This window comes from Pipistrellus hanaki, assembly GCF_964339955.1.
Source record: "Pipistrellus hanaki genome assembly, chromosome: 5".
Lineage (NCBI taxonomy): Eukaryota > Metazoa > Chordata > Mammalia > Chiroptera > Vespertilionidae > Pipistrellus > Pipistrellus hanaki.
Window position 1 is genome coordinate 3,209,405 of NC_140507.1, and position 23,066 is coordinate 3,232,470.

Sequence of the window (23,066 nt, forward strand, 5' to 3'; positions counted from 1 at the left end):
GTCAAGGGCATGTACCTTGGCTGCGGGCACATCCCCAGTAGGGGGCGTGCAGGAGGCAGCTGATCAATGTTTCTAACTCTCTATCCCTCTCCCTTCCTCTCTGTAAAAAAAAATATCAATAAAATATATTTAAAAAGAAATGGCATCTGTTCTCTGGGCTTCCTGCGAGCATTAGGCAGGATATTTTAGTTAAAGCTTTTAGGGCGTTGTCTGCGCTGTGCAAAAATGCGATAAACGTCAGCTAATATGATCACTCAGTGATATTGCATAAATATTTCACAACTCCAAGCAGGGTCCTGCCATGCTGGGTGTTTTACTGTTACTATCTTCCAAGCATGTTCCTAACTCCTGCCCGCCCCTGCTCTTCGGTGGCCGGGACCGTGCTGCTCACTCAGCACATGTGTCAAGTACGCAGCCCAGTGGCCCTTCAAAGGCTTGTACGCTCTGCCTCAAACCAGATGGAGCCTGGAGCTGTGGGGGGGAGAGACAGGAAATTCTGGGAGAGATTAGGGGAGTAAAGGGAGAAAGATTCTAGGAAGAGGGAGAGAGAGAGAGACGAGAGAGAGAGAGAGAGAGAGAGAGAGAGAGAGAGAGAGAGAGACGAGAGAGAGAGAGAGAGAGAGAGAGAGAGAGAGAGAGAGGTTAGGTGAGGGAGAGGAGGGCGGAGTGGAAGTGTCAGGTGTCCTTCTGGGGTTTGGGGGGACCCCTGCCTCCTCACAGCTTCTCTCTTACTTCCTGGCTCCCACATGCTTTCCCACACCACCAAGCAGCTCTTTGACACCAGCTGGCGTCACAGTCCCACTCAGTCTGACACCAGCCCCCCGGGGGGAGCACCAGACCCCACAGCTACTCAGTCCCACCAGACTGCCTCGCCCCTGCAGATGCCACGGGTGAGGTCACATTGTCACCCCTGCTTCTGACTGACCCGCCACAGATCGGAGGCGCCCAGGACCCCTCATCCGGTGGACTAACCTGCTAGAGCGCCTCCCGGAGCTCAGAGGCAGGTTCTACTCACCAGGTCACTGGCTTATTATAAGGAGCGGCCGGTGGAAGAGATGCATCGGGACAGGTGTGAGAAAGCGTGTGGCGCTCCCGGGCCCGCTCCCAAATCTTCAGATGTCCACCTGCCCAAAGCTCTCCGCACCCTGTCCTTTTGGGCTTTTACAGTCCCTGCTGATTAAGTCATCGGCCGCTGACAGTTCATTTCCTTCCACCCCCAGTCCCTGGGACCCAGAGGCCAGGAGGCGGGACTGAGAGTCCCAACCCTCTTAGTCACGTGGCTGGTTCTCTGGCAGCCAACCTCGATCCTGGGGGGCTTTCCCAAGGCGCCCTCATTAGCATGGATGCTTTGTGGCTGAAAGGGGCTTGTTACCACATCTGTCTCAGAGTCAGGGGCCAGTGGAGGAAGCCTGGTCCCAGAGCTGGTGTCTCCCGGGCCTCACCACACTGCTATCCTTATTAGTCGATCGCTGGTTCTGGTCCCAGGACCTCAGGAGGCCGGCTGCCCTGGACGAAGGCTATTCATAGGCCCCGGAGGTCCCGGTGCGCCAGCCGGGAAGCCAGGCCAGCCCAGCGGTTCGCTCCCTTCTTGCGTGGGCGGGGCTTCCTCCAGAGCTTGTGGCCCTGACGCTGCCCGCGATCCAGAAGACACGCCCCGGATCGCAACGGGCGCTGCGCTTCTTGATCTTCTCTTTGGAGAAGAGCCAGCGGGTTCTCCCCATTTGATTCTGTTCCCGGATCTCTGAGCTGTATCCGGCTTTGTGGGGTGGGGTGGGGTCCCTCATGGAGCTCACGGTCCCGTGGGGAAGGCAGGAAACAAGCAAAGTTACAACACAGCAAACAGATGGTAGTGACGCAGTGAAGCAACCTGGTCACAGCGTGTGAGGACACACCGTGATCAGGGAAATGTGAGGTGGATCATGGAAAAGAGGAAAATAGCATAGATGCTGCCATCCCACAATGCGCCAGGAGGCAGCCATTAAAAAGGGTATGAAAGGCTGCTCAAGACATGCCGACATCAGAGGTCACCAGGAGGAGGACCGTGGTCAGATGGTAGGTTTCCTTGGCCCGGCTCGCTGCTGCCAGGGAGGATGCGCCCCAGAGGAGCCAGGAGGTGGGGCTGGGATGTGGGAGGGTCTTGGAGAATTTGGGCCCGCCGTGGATGCTCCTGAGGCGGGATTCCAGAATGGGTTCTGGATATCGCCCAAGAGCAAGGGCAAGGCAGTCATCCTATCTAATAAAAGAGTAATATGCTCATTGATCGTCACTCCAACACACAAGATGGCTGCCCCATGTGGTCAAAGATGGCCACCCCCATGTAGACACAAGATGGCCTGCAGGGGAGGGCAGTTGGGGGTAACCAGGCTGGTAGGGGAGGGTAGTTAGTTATGACCAGGCTGGCAGGGGAGGGCAGTTAGGGGCAATCAGGCAGGCAGGCAGGTGAGCAGTTGGGAGCCAGCAGTCCTGGATTGTGAGAGGGATGTCCCAGATTGGAGAGGGTGCAGGCTGAGCTGATAGGCACCCCTCTCCCTCCCTGCTCCCCTCACCCCCCCTCTCCCCCATGAATTTTGTGCACTGGGCCTTTAGTTGGGTATATTAATGCATTTCATTTTGGAGGCAGCAAAGAAGTGGTGGCCATCCCCATGAGTCAAGGAGGGGGGTTAGCAGTTTTGTGGCATCTGAATCTTTTTGTCTCTGTCGTGTTTGAAACACAGATACAGCTGGTCCCGTCGGAGCCCCACACCATCGGGCTCAGTTTGTATTCTGTGAGCACTGTTCTCTTTTGTGTTCCGATGGGAACATCACGATCTGTCTGCCGCAGAGCCGTTTTTATTTTCTCGTTGATAATAGGGGGGAAAACTGGTTTCAGAACTTGGAAAAGCACACACACACACACACACACACACACACACACACACGATGCGTGTTCGTATGACATAAGTTAAATAAATGATTTCTTAATAGTGATTGTTTTTTTGGTAGTTGGCAAATTTTGGTCCTTTCGGTATTTTTAAGATCTAGGAATTTCACATAAAAGTAAGAAATTCTGGCTTTTATTGAGGAAAAAAAAAAAAAAGAGGGAAAATTGGCTAGATATGGCTTAAACAGATTTTTTTTTTTTTTTAAAACAAAATAGACCAGGGTAATCTGTGAAGAAAGGCCCTGCTTGCTGATATTTAAAATTAGGAAATCTCACTGGGGGATCCTGACCTGGAGCTGCTAGTCATCTCCTCAAAGAAGAGAAACGGGCATCGGGGTTCAAAGCTGAGTTCATGTGGCTGAAAGCTTCCTGGGTGCAGCCACCCTGGCTTGGGGTGGTGCTTCAGAAGGAAGAGCTGAGTATATAGGATGTGCCCCAAGAGTGTTGAGATTTGGTGCCAAGGATGAGACGTAACTGTGACATCAGGAAGAGTCTGGCCAGCCAGGCTGAGTTGCTACAGTCAGCAAGTGAATGTTCACAAGACTGTGCAAGACCAGTGTTCAACAGCGACACCTTGTGGCGACAACAGAGGCAGCAGCCCAGGTGGATGATTAAGTCCTCCCCCTGCCCCTCCTCCATCACCATGGTATTTAGATGCAGGACTTCAGACTTGTCTCATAGCACTCGGCCTCTTCCTCACACTGCTCCTGCCATGTTGGTCTTCCTGGTTCATGAACATGCTAAGCTTATTTCTGCCTCAGGGCCTTTGCACTTGCTACTTCCTTGGTTTTAAACACTCTCCCCAGAGCTCTCTGTATGTCTGGGGACCTTTCATCATTTCAGCCCTCCCTGGCCACTCTGAGCAGCCCCTCTCCTTTCTGCCTCATCACCCTGTATTATTTCCTTCAGAGAACACATCACAGTCTGCAATGTCCCCGTTTCCTCTTTTATTTGCCCGTTTATTGTTTCTCTCTCTCCACTCGAATCCACGCTCCAGGTTTGTCTGGCCTGCCCACCGCCCGCTCGCCAGCGTGTAAGACAGGGCCTGACACACAGTAGAAGCTCAGTGACTATTCGTTGGGTAAACGGCTATCTCCTTTAAGCCTTTCCCTGGGGGCCAGTCCACAGCTGCCCACAGGGAGGGGGAGGTCCGGCAGCTGTGTTGACCCCATGGAGCCCTGTGCTGCTGCCATTCTTTGCCTGAATGTGTTGAGCCTCAGTTGTCTCTTCGCTAGCAGACATGCGAGGCGCTAACCGTATAGAATGCTGACCCCTTGAGGGGACGATAAATCACTTTTTGTGTGTTTGTGAAATCTGGAAAGGGGCAAGGTCCATGAGTTAGCAGCTTCCGGACAGAGAGAGCGAGCCAAAACAGCCCGTTTTAAAACTCTCCATGGGCAGAGAACCAAGAGGTCCCCTGACCTGGCACCACATTCCTGGAAGCCCTGGGGAAGTTCCTGGCTCAGTGCCTGGGGACCCCTTGGGAGCAGTGGGAGGGCCCATCCTGGCGGGTCCCCAAGAGCCGCTGAGGGGAAGGCACTGAGTGTGAGCAGAGCTGGGCGCTGGGGGAAGCTGGGAGCCAGTACAGGAACAGGGCAGGGCACCCAGAAGAATCGGTCAGCCTGGCGGGCTCCCGAATCCCAGCTCCTCTCGTCCCTGTTTTGCTAGCTTCGCTCCCGCCAGCTGAGCTGCACCTTCCCACGTGTCGCCCTGGATCTGGCCCGCATGTCTGCGAACGCTATCGCTCGGTTGTGTTGCTCTTGTTTGTTCCGCGTTTGCTCCTGAAGCAATGGAGGACCCACACGCGTCCGCTCAGGTCCCCGGGCAGCCTGAGGCAGCTCCTCCCCCAGGTCTCCCCAGGCTGTGGCCACACGTTGGTGACAGCCATCATGGAGCCGATTGTAACTGTTCGTTCACCCGGGGCCTCTTATTGACCCTCCAGGTCCCATGCTTGACCTTCGGGCAGGGGTCACATCCTAGTCCATTCATTTTTTTTACCCCCAGCTCCTAGCACGGAGGTGGGCACTCGGTAACACTTTGCTGAAGGACAGAGAGTGCAGTTTGTCTGGGAGCACTCCCCTTTCCGGGCACACTGGTGAGCGGACACCCTCCCTCCGTGAAATCTTCCTGTCACTTGCTGATGCCACTAGTTTTGCCTTTTTCAATGGACTTACTTCCTTTCTTCTGAGGAGTCAGAGCCAACAGAAAGATGGTGTGGGCAATTATCTATTGAGCTCAAACAGTCACAGATGCTCGCTCATCTCATTCACCCTCACAACACCCTTTGACAGACAGAAGGAGCCGCTGAAGCTCGCAGCAGTGAGGGCTCAGAATCTGAGTGCGCATCCCAGAGAGGCAGGAGCCAGGCCCTTGGACGGCCTTGGGCCCCTGGAGGGGCAGTAAGGAAACCCCTCTGGGTCCGCAGGAGCCGCCTCCGTGATCTGATTGCTCCCCTGTCTGTGGGCAGAAAGCTGCCCAAACAAGCCAAGGTTCCCGAGGGGGGTGGGGGGGGGGCGGTGTTTGGGCAAATAGGAGGTGAGCCTCCGGGCATGAAGGGCGGAAGGTTCCGGAGGCCCCTGACCGCCAGCTAATGATTGACGGAGCTGCACACGCGAAAGGTCCTAAGGCAGTGGTCGGCAAACTGCGGCTCTCTGAGCACCCTAATTAAGTTCATAACAATGGACCTACCTACATAGTTAAAGTTTAAAAAATGTGGCTCTCCAAGGAAATGTCCATCGCTGTGCTGTTGATATTGGGTTCTGTGGACTAATAAGTTTGCCGACCACAGTCCTGGGGGGCCCGGTACGGCCAGAAGACACCCCGCATCCAGTCCCCTCTGCCCTGACCTTGGCGTGCCAGTGGACCATGACCGCCCAGCATGCCCCACACCCAGCTCCTTCAGGCCTCCCCTTCCCTCCCCCGGGATTTTCCTGAAGCTCAGACAGATTCCGGCCTGTTCCTGTTGGAGCTGCTCCCAAGCCTTCCAGCCCTTCCTCTCTGCCTCGAACCTGGCACCTGCCCGGTGGGGACTTTGGCAGCATCACGGGCTGAGTTCCCTGTCAGGCAGAGTTCAGGCAGAGGCTGGTGGGGCTCTCTCGGTGACTCTGGGGCCTGCAGGTTACTCCCCCCCCCCATTGCCAATAAGCCCTGCAGCGCCACCCGCAGGGGGCCTGGAGCCGGCCCCCCTCTCCTTGGCAGCCACTTGGCCGTGGGCAGACCTTTGCCAATCTTCCTGGCCCTCTTCTCGCCGACGGGGGACGTGGACACCGCCTCATGGGGTCACTGGGGGGATGAGACGAGAGGAGGGGTGACTGCCCCTAGCACAGTCGGGGCACACACGTGGCAGTTATTGGTGGATCTGCCTTGTGCCACAGGCTGATGGATACCCTCGAGGTGGGCAGGAAGACCACTGCCCGCTGCAGGTGCCCCCTCCCTTCTCCCCCTCCTTTCTGTATTCCTTAGGCGTGGATCTGTGGGTCCCCAACACTTCTGCCTCCTAGCCTTTGCGTATGCTGTTCCTTCCTCCAGCACACCCTTCCCTCCACCGTTCTTCAACAGCCGCATGCCCACTTCCTGCCCTGGCTGTGTGTCAGGCCCTGGTCAAGGCCCCGGGGATGTGACTGTGAGCTAGTAGGTCTGGCCTTTGCTCTCTGGTCGCTCACGTTTGAGTTGGGAGAGAAGTAAAGATTGCTCCAGAAGGAATCTTAACTGTCATGACAGGCTCTCAGGAACGAAGCCCTGGCTACTAGGCAGTGTGGCTGGGGCGCCGGGCAGAGCGGCCGCCTCGGGAGGGAGGCACGGGGTGGCCCTTCAGCAGGAGACAGCGCCGCCAATGCGTGCTGAGCAGGAGCTGAGGGTGGGCCTCTGGTCTGCTGGCTGAAGCCACAGGAACAGAGAACGGACTCAGGAGGTGAGACCATCAGCCATGGGACATCAGCCGGGGAGCTGCCGCCCCCGCCTGGCACCCTCTCTGCCGTCCTGCTGGGTCCCGGATTGCTTGTTCTCACCACTGGGCATCCTGTCTGGCTGTCCCATTGGAGTGGCCAAGGCTAGATCGCGTGTTTGCCTCATACTACCCAGGGCACAAGCGAGAGAAATTAGTATCCGCTCCTCCTTGACCTCCCTGATAGGCTGGCTGGCCTGAGGCTGAGTAGCCAAGAAATGATAAAAGTCTGGACAGGCGACATCTGACAGGAGGCCTGGATGACAAGAGACCTGTGGTGGAAAGACGAGGGTGGACGGTGACCATTCCAGACAAAATGACCGGCATGTGCAAAGGCCCTGGGGCAGGCCGAGCTTGAGCTCTAGAATCAGCGAGAAGGCCATGGGGTGGGAGGGAGAGAGGGAGAGACCAGGAGAGGGGGTCAGGGAACCACCACGCCTTGCAATGCAGCTGCTGCCCCACAGCCTCTCTGCCCCCACCCCCATCACCACCTCCCCAAACCCAGAAGAGATTCTGGACTCTAAACGCCTTCCCCTCTGAGCCGCCCCCGCCCCCCGGCCCCCCAACACCGCGTCCTCTCCGTCCTCTCCGTCTGATCCAGCAATTATTTGTGGGCGCTCTGAGAGTCCCCGAGGGCAGGGCCAGGGCTGTGCCGATCATTTCCATCTCTGCATCGCAGGGCGGAGACAGCCTGGCCCCGAACCCACTGGGGTTGGCTGAAGGATCTGACCGGCTGCCACAGCTGGGGCAGGGCGTGTAAATAGCATGGCGACCTGTGTCGGGAAGCACTAAGGTTTCCAGCTCCTACGTAAATCCTATACCCGTCAGCCAGTTTGTAACGCTACGTTCGTTTCTTTTTTTCTTGTCTTGTCTTTCTTTTCTTTTTTTTTTTTTTGTTGTTGTTATTTGGAGTGTTTTTCAGACTATGTCCCTCTCCCCAGGGGGCTGCAAGGCAGTGTGTTCCAGTGGTTAGGGGGACAGCCTGGGCTCAGACCCAGGTCACATGCCCACGTGCTGCTGATCGTGGGCCCGCCCCACGGCCACATGCTGCTCTCCTCGTCTGCAAGGCAGGGCTGATGAGAGAGCCCCCTCGCCGGCTGCTGTGGGACTCCAAGGGGCAGACCCGCGTGCTGTCCGAGCAGGGCCTGGGCCGTAGTCCGCGCTCAGGGAACCGGAGCGGCTGACTCCTCTGTCCTGTGAGCCGTGCTGTCCTGGCCACCTGGCATGACCGTCCCCAGCCAGGGCTCAGTCAGAGCCTGCAGGTGGAGGAGAGAATGGGGGTCCCCCTGCTCCCATCACAGCCCCGTAAGGTGGGCAGGTGGGACTCTCGTCCCTGTTTTTCCAAGGAGGAAACGGAAGCCCGGCTTCGGGGAGTACCCACCTGGGGCGCACACCCACGATGGGCAGAGCTCTCGACGCCGTCAGATCTCCGTGCCCATCCGTCCAGGGGACACCCCTCAGCCAGCCGCTCAGCAGCAGAGCACGAGGGACTCTGGCTGCCGCCTCCTCTGGGGTCAGCGCGGACCTTTGTGCTTATCAAGATGTCCCTGCCAAGCCCTGCTGGGCGTGCAGCCAGCTGGGCGGTTAGGAGGTGTCTGGCCTGTTACCGATGTCCTTGGGGACAGCGGGGCTGGGAGGTGTCAGGCAGCGAACCGAGACCCAGACCCCCAGTGCTACCTGAGTGCCACCCTGTGCCCGGCCTCGGCTGTTGCCCCAGCCGCCCTGTGTGGGTGGGCTTCTAAAACCCAGATCTCACCGCCCCTCTCCTCTGCCCCCAGCTCTTCCGGCTCCCACCACCTCAGACCCCGGGCCTGGCGGGCACAGCCTTCTCCTTACTCACATCTCTCTGACACTCCCGTTTCCTCGTCCATCTCCCTCCTCCACACTTACACTCGAAGTCTCCTTCACCTCTACGTCCACAGGCCTCACAGAGCACTTGACTCTTTGGTTCTCAATAGACATTCCTTGAATGAATTGATGGATGGATGAATGGATGGATGGATGAATGAATGGATGGATGGATGAATGAATGGATGAATGAATGAATAAATGAATGAAGAGTGAAGGGGCTATCTGACCTGACTCCTTTTTCTGCCACATCTCCCAGTGGTGTCCTCACTCTGTCCCCATCCTTGACTTTGGGTCCCCACACTCCCGAGCCCCTCGCAGCTCTCACAATGTCCCTCTGTGCCTCAGTGCCTTTGCACATGCCGCCCTCTGTCTGCATTGCCCTTTCCCGGCTTCCCGACTCTCCTGTTCACCCATCAGGTCTCCACTCTCTTCCAACCTCTCCTCGCCCCGTCTCTGACGTCAGGAGCGTCTGACCATTGTCCCCAGCCTCCACCTCACTGCCCTGGGGATTCATGATCTCTCGGACCATGAGCGCCTAAGGATGCCGTGTCTGACTCTCTTCTGGGCCCCAGCAGACACTCAGTCAGTGCTTTCCGGAAGGGGAATTCCTAGGAGGTAGGATCCTCTGTGTTTGGGAACTGTCCTCCCTGAGCAGCAAAGCGGCTGGTGGGTGTCATGTGTGGAGTTGGTGGCCCAGAACTTAGACCTAGAGCTCGACAGCCTGAGTGTGAGCCTTGGCCCGACACCCACCAGCCGTGCTACGGGGCCAGGTCTCCATTTCTCCGCGTGTAGAATGGGGGTGACGGGATCTCCCTCACATTGTAGAATGGGGTGACGGGAAGCTCCCTCACATTGTAGAATGGGGGTGACGGGATCTCCCTCACTTTGAGAATGGGGTGACGGGAAGCTCCCTCACATTGTAGAATGGGGGTGACGGGGACCTCCCTCACATTGTAGAATGGGGTGACGGGATCTCCCTCACTTTGAGAATGGGGGTGACGGGGTCTCCCTCACATTGTAGAATGGGGTGATGGGATCTCCTCACATTGTAGAATGGGGGTGACGGGATCTCCCTCACATTGTAGAATGGGGGTGACAGGATCTCCCTCACATTGTAGAATGGGGTGACGGGGTCTCCCTCACATTGTAGAATGGGGGTGACGGGATCTCCTTCACATTGTAGAATGGGGGTGACGGGATCTCCCTCACATTGTAGAATGGGGGTGACGGGGTCTCCCTCACATTGTAGAATGGGGTGACGGGATCTCCCTCACATTGTAGAATGGGGGTGACGGGGTCTCCCTCACATTGTAGAATGGGGTGACGGGGTCTCCCTCACATTGTAGAATGGGGGTGACGGGGTCTCCCTCACATTGTAGAATGGGGTGACGGGGTCTCCCTCACATTGTAGAATGGGGGTGACGGGGTCTCCCTCACATTGTAGAATGGGGGTGACGGGATCTCCCTCACATTGTAGAATGGGGTGACGGGGTCTCCCTCACATTGTAGAATGGGGGTGACGGGGTCTCCCTCACATTGTAGAATGGGGGTGACGGGATCTCCCTCACATTGTAGAATGGGGTGACGGGATCTCCCTCACATTGTAGAATGGGGGTGACAGGGTCTCCCTCACATTGTAGAATGGGGTGACGGGATCTCCCTCACATTGTAGAATGGGGGTGACGGGGTCTCCCTCACATTGTAGAATGGGGTGACGGGGTCTCCCTCACATTGTAGAATGGGGGTGACGGGGTCTCCCTCACATTGTAGAATGGGGGTGACGGGGATCTCCCTCACATTGTAGAATGGGGGTGACGGGGTCTCCTTCACATTGTAGAATGGGGGTGACGGGATCTCCCTCACATTATAGAATGGGGGTGACGGGGTCTCCCTCACATTGTAGAATGGGGGTGACGGGATCTCCCTCACATTGTAGAATGGGGGTGATGGGATCTCCCTCACATTGTAGAATGGGGGTGACGGGGTCTCCCTCACATTGTAGAATGGGGGTGACGGGATCTCCCTCACATTGTAGAAAGGGGGTGACAGGGATCTCCCTCACATTGTAGAATGGGGGTGACGGGGATCTCCCTCACATTGTAGAATGGGGGTGATGGGGACCTCCTTCACAGGGTGTGGAGATATCGCAACAAGACAGCTCTGCAGCCTCCTCGCTGCTCGCTCCTTTCCTGTCTCCTCTGAAGCCCAGCCAGGGAGGTGCCGCCTGGCTCTACTGCCCATGCCCGCCTGCCAGCGGCTCACAGGGAGGGCCTGGGAAAGGTCAGAAAGCAGGGCCGGAGCCACCGCCCTGGAAAGGCAAACAAGAAAGGAAATGAGCCCTGGCCGGTTCGGCTCCGTAGATAGAGCATCAGCCAGCGGACGGCGGGGCCCTGGGTTCCGTTCCGGTCAAGGGCACAGGCCAGGTTTCAGGCTCCATCGCCAGTAGGGGGCGTGCAGGAGACAGCCGGTCAATGGTTCTCTCTCTTAACATTGATGTTCCTCTCTCTCTCTCCCTCTTCCTTCCTCTCTGAAATCAATAAAAGTATATTTAGTAAAAGAATGAAAGGAAACGAGAAGAACCTGCTGTTGCCAGCATCGCCTCGAGGGCCATTTGCGGAGTGTCAGGCCGGCTGAGGGACAGGGCAGAGGGAGGAGGCAGAGCTCCTCACTGGACGCAGAGGGGACCCGAAAGAGCTCATGCGCCGCAGCTCACAGGCACCCCACGCTCGACGGCTGACAGAGCATACGAGAAGGGCTTCCTGCCTCATGGAAGTCTCTCCAAATGGCGCAGGCGTCGGCAGCAGAGAGGAAGGGTCTGTTAGCTGAGGGACTGGCACCAGGCCCGGAGCCGCAGGGGAGCCAGTGCGAGAAGTCCTGGCCCCAATGGCCCCCCGGGTACACGGGATGTACAGGAAATGATTAGTGAAGAGCTGGGGTCACGCTGTGGTGACTGGCCGGGGCCAGGGTAGCGGGTCACTGTGTCAGGGCCTGACGTCAGCATGGCATGGATCTGTCCGGCTTCACCGGGCATGGTCCGTAGCGTCTTCCCACGTCCACGGATCTAGGGCTCAAACACAACTGAAGTCGAGGTGTTCCCTCTAGTTCAGTGGTTGGCAAACTGTGGCTCTTTGGGCCCTTGAGTGCGGCTCTTCCACAAAACACCACGGCCTGGGTGAGTATTTAAAGAAGTGGCATTAGAAGAAGTTTTTTGTTTTGTTTTTTTAAATTTTTTTTTATTAAGTTATTATTTTACCAATGCCCCCCACACACACACATCCCCTCCCTCCCCAGAGTTTTGTGTCCATTGGCTGTACTTATATGCATGTATACAAGTCCTTCAATTGATCTCTTATCTCCCCCAGATCTCCCCAGCCTCCCCGCTGTAATTTGACAGTCTGCTTGTTGCTTTACTGTCTCTATATATGTCTTTTGGTTCTTCAGTTTATAATGTTCTTTATCATCCATAAATAAGTGAGGTCATGTGGTGTTTCTCTTTCATTGATTGGCTTATTTCACTTAGCATGATGTTCTCCAATTCCATCCAGGTTGCTGCAAATGATGAGAATTCCTTCTTTTTTATGGCAGCATAGTATTCCATTGGTAGATGTACCATGGTTTTTGGATCCAATCATCTGCTGACGGGCACCTAGGCTGTTTCCAAATCCTAGCTATTGTAAATTGTGCTGCTATGAACATAGGGGTGCATATATTCTTTCTGGTTGATGTTTCTAGCTTCTTGGGATATATTCCTAGGAGTGGGATTACTGGGTCAAATGGGAGTTCCATTTTCAGTTTTTTGAGGAAGCTCCATACTGTTCTCCACAGTGGTTGCACCAGTCTGCATTCCCATCAGCAGTGCACGGGGGTTCCTTTTTCTCTGCAACCTCGCCAACACTTGTCGTTTGTTGATTTGTTGATGTTGGCCATTCTGACAGGTGTGAGATGGTACCGCATTGTTGTTTTGATTTGCATTTCTCGGATAATTAGTGACTTTGAGCATGTTTTCATGTGCCTCTTGGCCTTCCTTCTGTCTTCTTTTGAGAAGATTCTATTTAGATCCATTGCCCATTTTTTAATTGGGTCATTTATCTTCCTTTTATTAAGTTGTGTAAGCTGTCTGTAGATGTTGAAGATTAAACCTTTATCAGTGATAACATTTGCAAATATGTTCTCCCATACAGTGGGCTTTCTTGTTGTTTTGTTGATGGTTTTCTTTGCTGTAAAAAAGCTTTTTATTTTGATGTAGTCCCATTTGTTTATTTTCTCTTTAGCTTCCATTGCCCTAGGGGAAGTATCATTGAAAGAAGTTCTTTTGGCATATGTCTGAGATTTTGCTGCCTGTGGAAGCCTCTAGTATTTTTATGGCTTCCCGTCTTATGTTTAAATCCTGTAGAAGAAGTTTTAAGTTTAAAAAATTTGGCTCTCCAAAGAAATGTCAATTGTTGTCCTGTAAATAATGAGTTTGCCGACCACTGCTCTAGTTTAATGGCAACTGTTTCTGTGGTCACCAGATCTGAGGCTTTCATCCTGAGACCATTTGATGCTGACCAGGGTCTGATGTCCTTCGGGGGGAAGAGACGTATCAGGCAGGTGCTGGGGAGGCCTGGGAGGCAAAGCTAGCTCGGAGGCTGAGAACTCGGAGGAAGGAGGAGATGAGAGCAGGGGCTGCTGGGAGAAAGGTGGATGTCTAAGATGGCAGTGTGAGCTATTTTCATTTAAATACCCAAGTATAAGCCTTGCCCTGCGGGCGGGAGGCCAAGGGTCCCCGGGGGCTGCCATCTGATTGTGTTTGGGGATTCCTTTGGGATCATGTTGGACTCGGTAGAGGAACTTTGACCGTATGGGCAAACCGCTGCCCCACACTGAGACAGAATGGCATCCTCACTGCCCTGGGGAGAGCAGACCCCCTGAACACCCCACAGACAGAGGAAGTTGTGCAAACAAGTCTCAAGTCAGCCCGACAGCTTTTGGGGGGTGAGGGCCCTCAGTTTGAGGCTGGGGGTTGCAGACAGAGTGTCCAGGTGTTTGCAGCTTTGAGAGCCAGTCCCCTGAGCCATGAGGACTGGAGGCAGGACAGGTCCCGGTGGCTCACTCCCAGGTGTGTGTGTGGGAATGCAGTGCGGTGCGGTGCGCTGTGGGCGGGCGGCACCTGTCCCGGGGGAGGTGTGAGGGTAAACGCCACCTGCCGCTCCACCCCCCGAAAACCCCCGGGAGACGTGACCTTTGAGCGGGGCTTTGAGGGGTGCAGAGGAGTTTGTTAGGCTGCAGAGGTGAGGGTGGGCTTCTTAGGCAGAAGGAAGCGTGTGAGGTAGACTTTAGAGGCTGGCGCACCATTTTCCATCTCTTTTCTCAAGCATTTACATTTCCTGTTAAAAAAAAACAAAAAAACGAGGAATGTATTCAAATGTATGCTAATTGCACATCCTTTGCTCAGAATAGAAAAAGCTGTGGGCGGAGGCTGCAGAGCCAGCACTCCTGTGGGAGCTTCTGCTGCGAGAGGAGCCCGTGGCCTCCGAGGAGGATGGCCAGACCCTGGTCCCGTGCACGCGAGTGTGCACACACACACACACACACACACACAATGCACACCATGGACACGCCGCCAACAGTGCGGTCACGGGGACGGGGTGCAGTGCCTGGCTCTGGCACTGGGGCTGTTGACCTTGGGCAAGTCTTTCCTTGTCTCTCTGTTTTCGCTTCCAACGTCTAAAATAGGGCTGCAGACCTACCTCCCGTTGCTTTGTTTCCTCCAGTGCCTCCCAACTGCTCCATTCCCCCCCTCCCCAAGTCATCATTTTACTTGTTCTAGAAGCTTCTCCGCTCTGGGCTTTGACCCCTCTTCCACTCAGGTGCTAAATAAGCAAGAGCAAGCAAGTCTTCCCTTGTTAGCACTTAATTAGCTTCCGGGTGACCTCCCACCCTCTCTCTCCATCAGCAGGCTGCCTCCTGTGGCCCTGGCTCCAGGGTGATGCCCAGAACCACCTGTCTCCCTCCCGCCCCTCCCTTCTTGGCACCCGGCAGCTCTGAATGGCCCAGAACCAGTGGAAATCCTGGCGTGGCCCCTACCCACTCCGAGACTCCGCTGCCTAATCATCCAAATGGGCATGACAGCACCCATCTCACAGGACTAGGGAGGAAACCTTAGATAAGATGGTATGTGCCAGGTGGCAGGGTATGACAACATTATATTTGGTCCTTGTCCCTGGCAGACCCTGGCACAGAACTCCTAAGCCCTCAGAACCTATGTGTGTGATAAGAGTGTATTTTGAATGCTAACGAGATAGATACCTGGCAGCTGGGAAATCCTGAATAGCTTCATGATGGGGCCTGATTGACAGGAGGAGGAAGCCATCATTGGAGAGTTGGAACGTTTAGCCCCACCCCCAACCTCAGGGTAGAGGTGAGGGCTGGAGATTAGGTTCCGAGCTAATGGCCAATGGTTTACGCCTGCAGAACAGAATCTCCATAGAAACCCCTAAACTCTGGGTCTGTGAGCAGGCGGGAGGGGGGGGGGGGGGGGGGGGGGAGGGGGGGGGAGCCAACGAGGGCGTGGGAGCTCTGGCCCTCCCCTCCCCCACACCTTGCCCTGGGCCCCTCCCAGCGGGCTGTCTGGGAGCTGTAGCCTTTACAATAGACAGTAACAGCAAGTAAAGCACTCCCTGGGTTCTGTGAGTCACTCTCGCGAGTTCTCCCCCCAGGAGGAGGTTATGGGGAGAGCTGAGCTCACAGCTGGCCGGTCGGTCAGCGGTGGAGGTGGCACCTGGGTCGGTGGAGACCGTCTGTGGGACGGCCCTAGCACGGAGGGTCTGTGCTCTCTGTGGGCAGTCACCGTCCGGATGGGACTGCACTGGGGGACAGCCAGCTGTGCCCCGGGAACCGTTCCCGGACACAGAGGCGAGCTCGCTGAGCTGTGCACCTGCCAACTGCGCTCCTCCGGAAACGCCTGTCCATCACGGATCCCGGCTGAGCATTCCCTGCCTCGTGGCCGATGAAGAACTTCCTCTCCCGGTGCCATCTCACTCCCTCCTCCCGGCACCTGTGCGCTGGGCCTGTGCAGCAGACGAGGAAACCGAGGCTTAACGGGCTGGAGTGGCGGAGCCAGCGCTCCCACCCCGTCTTCAGGTGCCAAATTCAGGGCTCCCCCCCCCCCCCGTGTTGCTCCCGTTGGCACCCACGTGGGGGCCAGGCCCCGGCCTCTTCGGGGCCCAGGGGAATAGGTTGTGAGCACGCAGGGGCGCCAGAGAGGCAATAAGAAGTACATTGTCCAGCCCAGCTGGCGCGGCTCAGGGGTGGGGCGCTGGCCTATGAACCAGGAGGTCACAGTTCTATTCCTGGTCAAGGGCACATGCCCAGGCTGCAGGCTCTCTCCCTAGAGTGGGGCGTGCAGGAGGCAGCCGATCAATGATTCTCTTTCATCTTGATGTTCTTCTCTCTCTCCCACCCCCTCTCCCTTCCTCTCTGAATATTTTAAATAAAAGCATATTTTAAAGGAAGAAGTTAACCCTTCGTACACCATAGGTGTCTATAGACGCAATTAAATCAAGAATATTGTTGCATGTGGACGGCGTGGCAGTTAACTGGTTAACAGCAATCATGAACCGAACTAAAGTGCAGTTTGCTTTTTTGATATCACCAGATGCCTGAACTTCTAAATGATCTTAGTAATAAAATATCCATTCCTCCGTAAAAAAAATAAAAAAAATAAATAAATAAATCTTTTGTTGGTGTAAGTTTTGAACAGCTACTGTGGTTATTGCAGGGAGTTTAATAATATATGTCAGCTTCAGACTGCTCCGTCTTTATTACCTATTTTTTAAGCGATATCGCTCTACATGGGATGAATGCTGAGAGCTCCGTAATGCAGTTGACGGCTACACGCAGACTCAGCTGCACGCACTTGTTTTGAGGGCAACTTCATAACTGCCTGGAATCGTTCAAGCTCACCCCGGGAGGGGTGTTCACCCCTGCGTTCGAACAATAGACTTGAAGTAAGGGAAAGCTCAATATTGCGAAGGCGAAGAAACTAACCTTGAGTTCCCTCTGTCATTGCACCCAGCTACGTGGAGTTTCCATTTGTGTTTTAACACAGTGAAACACGCTACAAACTGTGGGGCGTAATGTTTTTGGTTTGGTAGGGCAAATTCTTGTTAATACATGAAAGATAAACAGTTTTATTTTAGAGCATTATTTTATCCTATTTAATAAAGAGGGAATTATGCTAATTGATTGCCACACCCTAAAAGATGGCGGTGCCCAGTCCCCTCAGGCCCCCAGCTGCCCAGGGCTGGCCCAAGGTGCAGGCAAGCCCAGGTGGTGCTGCCAGCCCCCAGGGCCGTCCGAGGCTCAGGTAACCAGGACCAGCCGAGGCTTGAGCTGCCAGCAGTGGCAGCAGCAGAGGTGTGATGGGGCGTCACCTTCCCCTGATTGCCGGGTTGCCTCCCACGCTGGAGGGTTCCCGGGCTGTGACAGGGGGCAGGCCAGGCTGAGGGACTCTCGTATCATTATAATTTAGTACCCACATCATATAGCAGAGAGGATGCTATTGTAGAAAAATGATCCACTCTGGGTGTCTAACAGAACAGGTATGTCCCTGCTAGAGAACCAATGAGACCCAGGCCAGGTCCCAGGGAGCCTGCCCGAGGGAGGCAGAGCCTGGGCGGGTGGTCACAGGAAGGGGAGAACAGTGAGGGTGGCAGAGGGAACACTGGCTTTGGGATCCAGAAGAGTAGGTATAAACCCCCAATAGCTGTGTGGCCGTGGGTAAATCACCTCAACTCTCTGTGCCTCAGTGTTGTTGTCTGTAAAACAGAAATGATCGAAGTACCCAACCCCTGGTTTGATTGGAGGCTCAATGAGAGAAGCAGCCAAACTCGGCCCGCTCGCCGCTGGCCACAGGGACGGGCGGCCACTGCGAATGATGTCATTTCTGGGCGCCGAGGGCTGGCGGGAAGGAAAAGGCAGGACGCAGAAGAACAGGAGCGTGGCATTTCCGTTCCAGGACAACCCGGGGTGGCCCCGCTGACCGGGGAAGCAGAGGCACTTTTAGGGGTTCAGGTTCAAGTTCCGAGGGTCTGATTTTCAAGAGAAGCTAGAACTGAGGACTGTACGGGAAGCCTCTCATTTTAAAATGTTGGCTCAAAACGTTTTGAAACATGGCCAGGGTCAGACGGAACATCACTGTGGGCTGAGTTTGACCCACGGACCACTAGTTAGCAACCTTGGACTAAGAAAAGGTGGGTCCCGACCACAGCAAGAAGGAGCCCGTGGCTCTGAGAAGCATTAGGGAAGCTCTCCTGCTCTGTCTTTGTCTCTCCTGTTAGAAATGCTCTCCACAGCCGAAACCGGTTTGGCTCAGTGGATAGAGCGTCTGCCTGCGGACTGAAAGGTCCCGGGTTCGATTCCAGTCAAGGGCATGTACCTTGGTTGCAGGCACATCCCCAGTTGGGGGCGTGCAAGAGGCAGCTGATCGATGACTCTCTCATCGATGTTTCTAACTCTCTACTCTGTATCTCTCTCCCTTCCTCTCTGTGAAAAATCAATAAAATATATTTAAAAAAAAAAACAAAAGAAAAAAGAAATGCTCTCCACAATGTCCAGGAATGAGACAAACACTGGAAACTGATCCCAAAGCAGATTTAATGCTGTCAGAAGGGTGCTCCGCCAGCTGGAGATCATGGGAAAAAGCACACCGAACGGGAAGTCCATTCAGGTTTTATTTCCTGATGCGGGTCTGCCCTGCCCCTCACTCTGAACTGTGGTTCAGAGCTCGGGTTCCCATGATTACATGATTGGCCAATTCAGAGGAAGGGGAAGGTAAGGCAGAACCTACGACGGCAGCCCCACTTCCACCACCCCCCGCCCCCAGAGCCTGAAGGTCATACCAAGACCGCAGACCCTAACATGGAGGCCCCCTGAAGAATCTGAAGGTCATACCAAAATGGTGGGACCGAAGATGGCGGCGGGCTCCTTTCTTCGACAGAAAAGATCGCTGGTTCACTCTCACACCCCTTAGCTCTCTTTCATCTCAAAGCTCAGAACTTATCTCTGAAAAATAAGAAATCTTGAAAAACCACAATACCACTATCACATCTATTATTATACCATTGACAGTATCTCATCAGAAACCCAGTACATAGCATCTCCCCTATTGCCTCATCCATCCTAAATAATAAAGAGGTGATATGCAAATTGACCCTCATGGCCTCACAAGATGGCTGCTTACGACCAGGCCTGCAAGGGGGTTAATGAGGGACGATCAAATGACTGAGCAACAGGCTGCAAGGGGTGACCAGGCTGGCAGGGGGGCAGTTAGGGGTGACCAGGCTAGCAGAGGGGAGCATTTGGGGGCCACCAGGCCAGCAGGGGGGCAGTGAGAGGTGACAAGGCCAGCTGGGGGGTGCAGTTGGGGGCAACTAGCTGGCAGGGGGGCTTGCTGGGTACTTCTCGAGCATTGGTGTTTGGAAGACCTTTGTGTGAAATTTGCCATGTCCTACCGATGTCACAGGGAGGCTGCTGAGAGCACAGACTCTAAACAGAGGCAGCCTATGTTGCAATCCTTCCTCTGCCACCTACTGTGTGACCGTGGGCACATTGCTCGGCCACTGTGTACCTCTCTGTCTCCATCTGTAAAATGGGTATAATATGGCACCTGCCTTATAGGGTTGTAATAAGGTTTTGATTGAAATGGAGATACCGTGGGAGGGCGGCCAATCAGGTCTCTTCCAGGCCTGGGGCAGAGCAGAGCAGGCCCTGCTGGGAAGTCCTTGGGGAGCTGATCGGACAGTTAAGGAAACCGGGCTTATCTAAGGCCATGCTGGCATCGCCTCCAGGGCCACAACCTGCGCTCCCCCCTCAGGCTCAGCTCCAAAGAGCTGCTTGCGAGACTGATTCCTTTTCTGCTGAAATCACGAATTGTGGAGCTGTCTTGACTCACACCCGCCCCTAGTGGAGAGGCTGAGGGAATCACGCTCTGGCAGATAATTGAAATTTCAAGGGAAGAGAGGAGCCAGGAGGCTGCCTCTGCCGAGACACGCTGGCAGAAAGGGCCCGGCGGTGGCTGTGAGCGGGGTGAGGCCCAGGGGGCACTGGGCGCCCTTGACCTAGGTCCGCTGCCTCTGCTGCTCCTCAGGCTGCAGCCTGGTCTCCCCCCTTTCACAGGAGACTCTGCCCTCCTGTGAAGCCCCCGGCGGCTCCCCGCCTGCTGCGGGGTCTGACGGTGAGGCCAGAGCAGCTGCGGCAGCACCAGGGAACCAGGGAACCAGGAAAACAGCTAGAAAAGCAGCGTCCTGGCCCCACCCAGCACCGCGGATTTGGAGCCTGGAGGTGGGGCTTTGGGGACAGATGAGACCGACCAGAGGAGGCTGCGCGCACTCACAGGAGCAGCCAGACGCCCCCACACGGGAGAGGTTCAGAGACGGACGGGGAACATGGGGTGCACGTGGCATTCTGAGCTAAGGAAGTCATCGCTAGTGATAACTCGTATTATGGGCAAGGCCCTTAACTCAAATCCTTCAAGGGAGAGAGGAAATTCTGGGGAGGCCCTAACCAGTTTGGCTCAGTGGATAGAGCATCGGCCTGTGGACTGAAAGGTCCCAGGTTCAATTCCGGTCAAGGGCATGCACCTTGGTTGCGGGCACATCCCCAGTTGGAGGTGTGCAGGAGGCAGCTGATTGATGTTTCTCTCTCATCGATGTTTCTAACTACCTCTCTCCCTTCCTCTCTAAAAAATCAATAAAATATATATATTTTTTAAAAGGAATTCTTGGGAGCCCACAGGGCCTCAGTTGCCTTTAGTTCAATGTAATCCACACGCCAGTGGCACCTGATGGGGAGGCCTGGCCCAACCCCCTCTCGGACCCAGGCCTGTGTGTAAGCAGCCCCCAGTGACCTGATGCTCACTGTGGGGGCAGAACCCCTGGCCCAGGGAAGGTCCCAGCACCCGGGGCCCTTGGGGTCTGGCCCTGCCCCGCCTGCAGAGTGGCGGTCGGTCCTGTGCCCGGTGCTCGCCCAGACTGAGGGCAGCGGCCGCCCTGGCGCTGACTCCGGGCGCTTGGCCACGCCCCCCTCCTTGCCACCTGGCCTCTCTGCCGCGCAGCCATGCAGGGGACCTGGGGACTTGAACGGGACAGCGGTCGGTGTGAGGTGGCCGTGCCGCGCTGGCATGGCACGCCTCCAGGACCACTGTTTTTTGAGCGACCGCTCTGGGCCGGGCACGGGGTCACACATTGGGGTGAATCTACGGACAAACAGATAAAGGTTCCTGCCGCCATGACCTTCTCCACCTGGGAAATGCAGCACAAGCAGCAGAGCAAGCCAGGGCGCCACAGGGAACCGAGAGGAAGGGGGGGGGGCGGTGTATGAGTGGGTGGCGCTGCGGTTAAGCAGGGTGTAGGGAGCCACCTGGTGAAGGACCCGGAGGGGGTGGGCATTAGCCAGCAGACTCTGGGAAGGGGTCCCCGGGCGGCAGACCAGGTCCTGGCAGAGGCCTCTGAGGGCAGGGGCCAGGCGGCGGAGGCACAGGGCCTGGACCCCGTAGGCCTGGTGAGCCCAGAATGAGAACGAAGGCTTTCCTCGGAGCCGTGGGAGCACTGGGAGTTTTTAAGCAGAAAATGGCGCAGATTAGACTTGCATTTGAAAGGCTCGCCGGGGCGCTGTGATGAGAAGGGCTGTGTGGGGGCCCAGGTCTGGGGAGCTCGTGTTAACACAGAAACATTCACACTGTAAAGAATTGTTGTGAGTTTGTTTGAGCCAAACTGTGGACAATTGCCGGGAAGCAGAATCTCAACAAATAGAGATAATGCCCCAGAGAATGGGGGGTTACCTCTACCCTGTTTCCCCGAAAATAAGACAGTGTCTTATATTAACTTTTGCTCCCAAAGATGCGCTAGGTCTTATTTTCAGGGGATGTCTTATTTCTCCATGAAGAAGAATACGGTACACATTCATTGTTAAATGAAAATAAAGGACATTTATTACCTGTATACGGTACGGTAGTACGGTAGTTGTCAACACAAACCAGACAAACTGTGAATCCTACAGTATCAAGAATTTACTCATCTATTCAATGACAATCGTATCATCATCTTCTGGAACATCATCATAACAATCCAATTCCTGAATTTCCTGGTGAATTTCTTGTGACTCCATTTCTTTCAGAATCAGTGGACCAAATCTCTCATGTTTAGCCTGGGGGGGGGGGGCGCTTATTTTCGGGGGGATGCCTTATATTTCACTCAGAAGGAAACCTGTAAGTAGGTCTTATTTTCGGAGGATGCCTTATTTTCGGGGAAACACGGTAGTTCATGCATTGCAATCAAAGGAAGGGACGTAGGTGGGTTCCATGAAATCCATTGGTGGATGGACTAGAGGGGCGGGAGAAAGCAAAGGGGGGAACCCCTGGGACTGGATAGAACGTAAAATTATGGACACATCCTTAGGTGGGTGCAGGAACAATTAACATGATAACAATTAAGGAATTTATGGTCTCTGTGCTGGAGCCCAGGCACATTAGGTTGTGCCCTGACGGGTTCAGAAAAAGGGAAGTTACAAGTTACCAGATGTGTCAAGGGCATGTTATCACAGATGCAAAAAGACAGGCTCCGTTAAGGTAAAGGTTGACCTTGTCAGTGAAGATACCGCCTAGGACATAACTGCCCACCATCACTTTAATTTCAGGCCATCCTTTCTGGTAACGTTAAGTCTTTGAGTTTGCAGGACCACCGTGCAGACCTCCCCTGAGCTGTCAGGTGAGCATGTGGCCGGGTAACTTGCTGTGGCTCCATGTCAAAGAAGGCGGTGGCTGGACCAGGGGCTGGAGTCCGGCGATCCCAGTGAGTTCCAGGAGAAGCCGCTGGTTTCCTGACAGATGGGCCGCGGGGTGTGAGAGGCAGGGGGGGGGCAGGGGTGACCCCCAGGTTCTCGCTGAGCTGGTGGGAGGAGGGAGTGGCCGCGCTGAGGCCGGGAAGGTGGGGGATCCGAACAGTGTGTGGAGGGATGGTCTGAGTTAGGCGTAGATGATTGAGTTTGTCTATTAGTGATCGAGTGGAGGTGCTGGGCAGCGACTCAGAAACAGCAGCTGGAGGTGAGCTCCGTGCTCTGAATGTGCACTTTGGAGTCAGAGACAGACTGACATTAGAAGCCCCGAGTCCAGCTGAGCGCTGGCGGAGGGAGTGCTGAGTGAGAAGCGGCTGACCGAGGATGGAGCCCTGAGGCCCCGAGGCCCAGGCACGCGGAGAGGGAGGAAAGGGGTCCTCAGAGCAGAGCTGGCTCCATTTGCATGCTCACGCCTGTTTTTCTCCGAACTTCCTGCAAATTGGACTGGATGTGCTAAATGCATAATGAATCTGCTCCTTT